Raw genomic sequence first — 8,659 nt, 5'->3', positions numbered from 1 at the left:
GGCTGGCTCCACTTCTCTTAGGTCTGTAGAGAGGTGGAGACAACATGGTGAAAGACGTGGCAGATGAAAGCTTCTCAGCTCATGGCAGCTGGGAAGCAGAGAGGAAGAGGTGAGTGCAGGACACACGCCCTTGCAGGGCACACCTCCAATGACCTGCTTCACCTCATAGTCTCCACCAGTCACCGATAGTCCATCCAATTACAAATGCACCAACAGGTTACTCTACTGATAAGACCAGAGCCCTTATGACCCAGTCACCTCCCAACAGTCCCATCTCCAAATATTGACACCCTGGTGACCCAGCCTTCAACACACCGGCCTCTGCAGGACAGTCCAGACCCAAACTATAACAAGCACTCCCTGGGGGCCCCCCAATCATAAAAGCAGGGTCCAAGGAGATCAAACTGTTTCATTGTAGCTCAACTGCATCCAGAACCAAATTCAAGGATATTTATAGGACTACAACAAAATAATTGGCACCCAAAGGGGTAAAATTCACCATATCTGGCATCTAATCAAAGATGATCAGATGTGCAAAACGGTAGGAAAACATGGAGCATAATTAAAGGAATAATCGATCAACAGGAACCAGCACAGATGGCAGAAGAAGCAGAGCAGAACATTAAAGAATTGATTCTAACTGCATTTTAACAGGCTTGCAAAGGTAAGTAAAGACCTGAGAGATATAAAAAAGACACAAATAGAACTTCAAGAAATGAAGAGTACAACTATTTGAGATGAAAAATATGCTAAATGGCCTCAACAGTGGATTAGACATTTCACAGTAAAGATTAGTAAACCTAAAGATACAGCAAAAGCACCATTCAAACAGAAGCACAAAAACTGAAAATCTTTCCCTCCGTCCTTCTAAAATGCCAGCACTGTCCGTGGGTAGCAGGCCAGTCACAATCTGCCTGATTTTTATGCAGTTGGTGTCTCTTCCAAAAAGACAAAGAAGAGGGATGATGGCTGAAATATTTCTAAATTTTACAAAAACTATAAACCCACAGCTTCAAAGCTCAGTGAAATTCAAGAAACTATACCAAGAGGGCTGTGGATTTAGCTCAGTGGCATAAGTGCCTGCTTGACAAGCCCAAGGTCATAAGTTTGACCTCTGATACAAGAAAGAAAGAAAGAAAGACCAACAGACAGACAGACAGATAGAAAGAATGAAAGAAAGAAAGAATGAATGAAAGAAAGAAAGACAGACAGACAGACAGACAGACAGACGAAAGAAAGAAAGAAAGAAAGAAACTATCCCAAGGGATGACAGACTGCCCAAAACCAATAATAAGGGGAAACACTGCATACAGGGGAATAATGCTAAGGATCACAACAAATGTTCCTTGGAAACAAGGAAAGTAGGAAGACAGTGAAACAATCTTTCCACAATACTAGAGGGAAAAAGTTCCCTGTAAATCCAGTTCTACACTCACTAAAATCTGTCCCAAACAAGGAAGAGGGAAACATTTTGAGTCATACAATATCTGAAAGAATTCTTCCCCAGCAAACATGTCTCACAAGAAATGTTACAAGTTCTTCAGACAGTTTAAAGCAGATGCCAGATGAATGTTTGTACCTGCACAAAGGAATGAAAGCACGAGGTGGTAAAAATGTGAGCGATTATGTGCAGTGTTTTCTTATCCTTTAAGTTTTAACTCATTTTTCTTTCACCAAGACTTCCAATTCTTCATGAAAGCCTTCATATAGGTTGAGATCAATCAAACTGCCCTCTACTCATCTGTCCTTCTAATTTAACATTCTCATATTTATTAACTTTTTCTCCTGAGAACTCATCTTTCTGTAACTTCAGCACTTGTCCTGGATGCCTCCTCTCATCTCCCCCATCTTTTTGAACTTTAAAGCCTAATGTCCAGGATGAGTGTCACTCATGTCATTCAGTTCACTGAGCGGCACCTGCTGCAGGGGAAGGCTTTTGGTTGCTTAGGGAAGTGTGCACTTCATTCTTGTCCTGCGCATTCACTGGCTACACAGGCGTACTATAATTTCGGAGAAAGTCATTTCTAATGTATTTTATTTTAAATGTTTTATCCCAGTGTTTCCCCCAGTACATTGATTAAAAGAACCTTGGAGTGCAATTTGAAAACGATTGATCCCACTCAATATCTTCACATAAGTGAGAAACCAAAGTCAAGAGAAGTAAAGGAACTTGCCCAAGATCACACAGGATGGTAACTATCAGAGCAGAGAGGAATCTCTGGGAAGAGTTACGTCTCTTCACTCAGTCCAGCATTCTTTCCTCAGCTTTCATCCAGAAGCTGTGGAATTCTTGGAATTTTTCCTCGGGAATTGCTGACCACTTTGTGCTGGTCAGCCTTCTGCTAGTATAACATATACCTGAAACAGATCGGCTCAAAAAGAAGAGGGTGATTTTGGCTCACGGTTTCCAAGGTTCCAGGGCAGAATCAGGGGCTTCTGCTACTACTGTGCAGGTCATGTTCCAGAGCACGGTGGAGGCTAACTGTTCACCGCAGGGCACCTGGGACAGGCAAAATTGAGACACTGGCAGGCAACTCAACCTCTGACCTCCCAACACACCCCTCTAAGTGTCTGCACTTTCTTCTCAGGGCACCAGGCTGAGGACCACCCTCTAACCCTAGGCTCTGGGGGCATTCCATACCAAAGCCACTGTACCTGCAAACCAATCCCACTACTACCTGCTACGGCTGTGCCTTTGACCTTCAAGTTTGGGTTTGTTAGGTTTTATTTTTTTCTCCCCAGCATGAAACTCTACAACTCTGGGCATCAGTATCTGCCTCCTGGGCATCTGGACTGCAATCGATCTCTAGGTCATGAGTTCCTGCAGGGAGAGAGAGCGCACTGTGGAGCACTGCTGTGCCTTCTCCGGGTGGCAGCTCTGCTTGGAACTGGCAGCTGTCTCCCTGTCACCGCTTCGTGATTTCACCGCTCAGCAAGGAAGACAGCCCTGGCTACGCCTGCAGTGACAGACGTGGTGTGACAGAGCCCCCAGCCACCTACCTCACAAGCCCACTTTCAGCAGGGCTGAGTGAAAGGGGCAGATGTGGAGCCAGACTATTTTGACAGGGATTCACTTCCTCTCCTTCGCCCCACCCCCACCCTACATTTCCCTGTGTTTGGGTGAATTCTTTCTGCTCTCATTGAAAAGCAAAGAGAAACTGCAAGAAATGACTGTGAGTGGATTCTCAAAGCACCTGGGAGGAAATGCACGAAAGGACCCCTTAGAAGTTTCCGGTAGGAAAAACGGTCCATGATGGGACTTGCGACTGCCCTGCTGCTGTGTCAGAGCAGCTGGCTGAGCAAAGGGGAGTGGAGTGGTTTTTTAAAAGCTCCCTGTTGCTTACACTTGATGGTCGGAGACGTCCTCACAAGGAGTTCTTATCCTCCCATTAGGAAGGGAACAAAGCCTAAAAGTCACATCTGACATTGAACATGAAAGCCCTACGAATAGATAGCCTGGATCAGAAGGTCAGCACTGTGCGAATGAGACTGCCTGGAAGCAGAGGGACCCTAGTGGGCTGGGTGGGTGAGAAACCTGTGGTCATAGGAGGAGTAAGACGGCGGGAGCACAAGGGACAGCACTCAACAGAAGCGCAGAGGGCTGAGGCCAAGGAAATGGCCAAGGAACTGGCCACAGTGGAGAGGACAACACAGCACTGGGACTGCGGTCCTGTCGCTTTGCCAACCTCAGTGGAGATCAGTTGCCTGTGTGCCTGGAGCTGACCATGTCTGCAGGTTTCCAGGCAAATGGGCTGCCTGCTCAGTTCAGGAAGGGGAGGAGGGTGCTGGTGCCATCAAAAGCCAGCCAGAGCCCACAGGGACACAAGTGATCACTCCAAACCTCTTGACCACTTTTGTATTTGATGGAAGATTCTGCATTGAGAGCCGGCAGTGATGTGGCCACCAAAATAACACCTCATTCACATCTCACTCCTGGTGATGCAGGATCATCATCCCTCCTCTACAGACATGGGAACAAACAAACAGACATCAGCAAGGTCACTAAGCGTAGAGCAGAGAACCAGCACCCAGCTGCAGGCCCTGCTCCAGCATAGGCTGCACTGCAAAAGCCCAAGAATAAGAGCTGGCTCCTATTCTACAATGCTTGCCCAAACTTGACCTGCATAGGTGCTCAATATGGGTCTGTTAGAGTGGTACAAAAAAATGAGGTTAAATTCCCCAAGTTCTGCCATGAAGGTGATCTAAAAATAGTTTGTCTGGGGTCACATAGCATGAATGGATGCACTGATATGACCCCTACCTTCCCCAATTAAATAACTACTGAAGACCTACTGGTTGTCAGGTGGAGCTCATCAGATGGACAGCCAAGTCAATAGGTGACAACAACAGAGGCATCACAGGAACACAGAGCAGGGTGCCCAGTTGAGCACTTGAGAGGAAGGACGGAGAGGACTAATTTCTGGGCAGATGACACCTGGCATCTGACAAAGGAAAGGCACCCAAGTCCCAAGTGCTGGAGAAGCCACAGCTGAAGCAGAGACACCTGAGAGATAACAGTGGCCTCTTCCTCCAGCTATGTGTGTCAAGTCTTTGCTGTTTCAGAGAAGAGAGAAGCGCAGAGTCCTTGTCCACTGTCCCCAGGCCTCCCTCTCTGAGCCTGAGTTTTAGGAACTACCTGCCATCACCTGGTAGAATATTACCAATTCCAGAGACCAACCAGTTCTGAGCAGCCAGAATCTCCAGGCTGCACTGCCTAGGATTGTAGCTAGTAGCAGCTATTTAAACTTTAACTAAACTTACAGAAAATTCAACATATAGTTTATCCATCATACTAGCCACATTTCTAGTGTTCAATGACTTCCTGTGGCCAGTGGCCACCTTACTGGACGGTATAGATATGGAACATTTCCTCACTGCAAAAGATCAGCTGGGGCTTCCTGCTAGAGTTCCTTTGTTGTGCATGGGCAGTCTGAACTCTGACCTGAAAGCACATCCACCAGGGGGAAACGACAGAGGTTCCGTAATCATATGAGGTGTCCTCAAAAGATACTGGGAATATTTAAATCTTCAAAATTTAATACAACTAAAGACACATTCCACTGATCCCCCTTAAAGTAGTCCTCCTTACTCAGGACTTTGGTCCCATCATTCCGGCCACTATCTGAAGCAGTCTGGAAGTCTTCTTTTGGGAGTGTCTTTGTGGCTGCCTCTGGTTCTGCATAGATTGAAAACAGTGCTTTCTGTTGAATATAAATATTACGCTGTGTCTTCATCCACCTTACTCAGCACATCTGGCACCACGTGGCTTCTGGCTCTTCCCCAAAGTCAGAATGACTGTGAAAGGGGAAATGTTTTGAGTGGATTCAGAGGCAACCAGAAGAGGGCTACTAAAGACAATTAGGAAAGAGGACTTCCAGAGCTGCTTCAGAGAGGGCAAGAACAAAGGGATCAGCGTGTTTGAAGCAAGGGGAACTATTCTGAGGGGGATTCATGGCATTGTACATTTCACTGTGATACATTTTTAAAATCTTAATATTCTCTGTGTCTTTGATCACACCTGTACAAAGTACAGACCTTGGTCTATGATCTTTTCCTGTGAAATGATAATCAGAGTTGCTCCTGGCCTCTCCACTCGGATATGTTCCCAAGGTGATCTTGCCAGAACTCCAGCCTGAGTGAAGGCCTCCTCCTCCTCCTGCACTGCGGGCTCTACTTGCTGGCCTCCCCGCTCCCCACTCTGCCTCTCTCTGCACGGAGAGATGCCCTCTGCTATGGCACACTCCTGCATAGTCAACTCACAAAGGGGGATGGCTTATTTCAGCTCACAGTTTCAGAGGCTGCAGTTCAGGACTGGGTGGCCCTGTTGCTTTGGGGCCACTGGCCAGGCAAGTCTTGGTTCTCTCCAGAGCTCCCCTTCAGCTGCACAAAGACCTCCTCAGGCTCCTCCTCTTTAGGTTTCTACCAACTTCCAAAGGTGCCACACTGGGGTCAAGCCTTTAATCACGGGTGCTCGGGGCAATCCAGGTCCAAACTGTAGCATTTGCAGTCTACTCCTCTGAGGACCCTCAGTGACCAGGCCTGGCCTCAACCTGGAGGAGCTGTGCTCCTGGTATGTATAAGGGCTTCATAGCCTTCTCAGCAGGAACGATGGCTGTTCTTGCCCCTAAGCTTAGCTGCTTCAGGACAGTGTGCAGCAGGGCCTGGTGTCACTTCCTGAGGTTTGATCCATATCTAACTGGCCATCTATGGTGGAGAATGAGATCACTCTCGCATCCCACCTCCTAAAGAAGGCAACTGACACGCAGATGCCACTAACAGCAGGGCTTATCTGTGAATGGTTCTGACGGACCTACTGTTATTTTGATCAGCCATGTAGTGGGCCTCATGTTACCCCTTCCAACAAGTCCATGAGGCAGGTAGCATGGATTCTATACTTCCTGATGAGGAAACTGAGGGTCACTTAGGTTAAGGATTGCAAGTAGCCAATGGCGAGGCTGGAATGGGCTCACCTGACTCATGACTCTAACCTGTTTGCTGCTCCAGCCTCTATCCACAGATAATGACTTAGAGAAGCTCCACATTTATATCTTCAGGGGAATTTGCCTATTTTTTTTTCTTTTTATAAAATTCAGGAAATGAATATTAATTTACAAACTGTCTTTCTAATGGCTGGTCTCTAGACACCTGGATGGGAAGGGATGTGATACTTTGGAGCAACAGTTTGACTGGTACCTCTTAGCCAATCTGGCAGGAGCCCTGAACACCACATGGCCCCAACCTCGCATACCTATCCTGACCCAGGGGGAGGAGAGAGATGACATCACACAGCGTCCCCAAAGGAAGGGAATGTCATTCTGCTCATTTCCTATCCAGGATAACACCACAGAGTCTGGGCAGGCAGTGGGGGTGGGTAAAGGGAGAATCAATGAGGGAGTCCATGCTTCTTCCAAAAAGAAAAAAAGAAAAGAAAAGAAAACAACTGGCCCACAGAATGTGAATGATAAAGCCTTTCAGTTCCAAGAAATCAGTTCCAAACAGAAAGCTTCGTTCAGCTTGATTCTCTTGGTTTCCATAGGGAGTTTTTAGAAATAACAAAGCCCCATGTGTCTGGAGTAAACAGAGAAGCATCATAATGATTTGCACATATGCAACGTGAAAGTCTACTATGTTGAAACCAAAAATAAATTCAGTATGAGTACGGAAAGCAAAAAGCAAGGGGTCCTGAGAAGACACTGAACCAGACGCAGTGACACTCTCTTGTGAGAGCCAGCTTGTCCAGAGTGCAGGGCTCTGCCCTCCTGCCTGGGGTGTTTTAGGCTAATGACACCCTGCCATGTCCTCCTCCTGTCCTCATGGGCAAGATGCAAGGAAAGAGCTGGCATTTACTCCACACCGACTATAAAGCTTTCACACCTAGTATTTCATCCAGCCTTCATATCAGCCACAGGAGACAGGTTTTATTTCTTGTTCACATTTTATTCAGGAGGAAATGGGCTTCAAGGAGGGGCACTGCCTTCAGGGCCCACTGAGCTCAGTGTTAGAGCCAGGACTTCCACCCAGATTCCAGATCTCCCATGCCATGTTCTTCCCTAGGGAATGGGATGTCCTTGGCTTGCTCCACAGTCTGGCTCTTTAATTCCACTCCACTCCAAAGGCTGGAGTAAAACTGGGCAGACATTGCTCTCTGAGCCTGTTTCATTTGCCAGAAGATGCTGGCCTCAATCTTGTCTGAAAGTACTTTAATTGTCTGTGGTTTTATCATTCTAAGGGGCTACTGCTGGCCTACACCAGATGATCCCCTCATTTGGCTTTTCCCTTCACAGAGAACAAGGGGACCCCGAGGAATAAATACAGCGTACAAGTCATCTTTGCTACAGAAATGGAGGGTTTCCTCTCAGATTCCCACCACATCTGCTGTGGACTATTCTTTTCATCTGTATTAGCATCTGAAGGTGACCACTTTTTAAAAAATATTGAACAGATGTGAATAAGATATGTAAAGTATGTAAAATACAAATAATTATAAGCACTCCCCAATTAACAGTGGTTGGAATATAGAGTTTTTCATCTTTACAATGGTGTGAAAAAGACATGCATTTTGTGGGAAGCGTGCCTTGAAGTTCCCATTTTAATTTCTCCCAGGCCAGCGATACGTGATGCAATAGTCCATCATGACATGGAGTGGCCACAGAGAGCCCCGGGGCCATGGGGGAAACAGCTGGACACCCAGGGCTGCTGTGCCACTCAGCGAGAGTGTTTGGTAGTGAGGTGAATTCACTACAGTTTCAACTTAGCATACCTTCAATTCAGGAAGAGTTTATTGGGGTGTGCTCCAGTGTTCTGTGCAATCAAATTACCCCCACATACCCACTTCCCAGTTCCAAAGAACATAGTCTTTACCTCTCACACTCTTATGTCCCTTCCTATCTCAACCCTGGAGAGCCGACCACTGGTCTAATTTGCATCGTTCATTTGCTTTTCTTCATACCGTACTGCATTTTAATTCAGCACTGGGGATGTGGCTTCATGGTAGGATGTGTGCTTGGTACGAGTGAGGCCCTGAGTTTGATTCCCAGTTTCACAAGTGAAAAAGCCCAATGTACAGAGAACTTTCTCTAAATGGACTTCTGTCACACACGGTCTCTCCCAAATCTTACCTCTTTTGTTTCACAATACTTTCCCGAGAGTCAGCTGTGCT

Source organism: Cavia porcellus, unplaced genomic scaffold, assembly GCF_034190915.1.
Source record: "Cavia porcellus strain 051 isolate PalLab524CR breed Dunkin Hartley unplaced genomic scaffold, mCavPor4.1 scaffold_23, whole genome shotgun sequence".
Classification (NCBI taxonomy): Eukaryota; Metazoa; Chordata; class Mammalia; order Rodentia; family Caviidae; genus Cavia; species Cavia porcellus.
The sequence above is the reverse complement of the archived record's forward strand: the minus strand, read 5'-3'. Positions refer to the sequence as shown.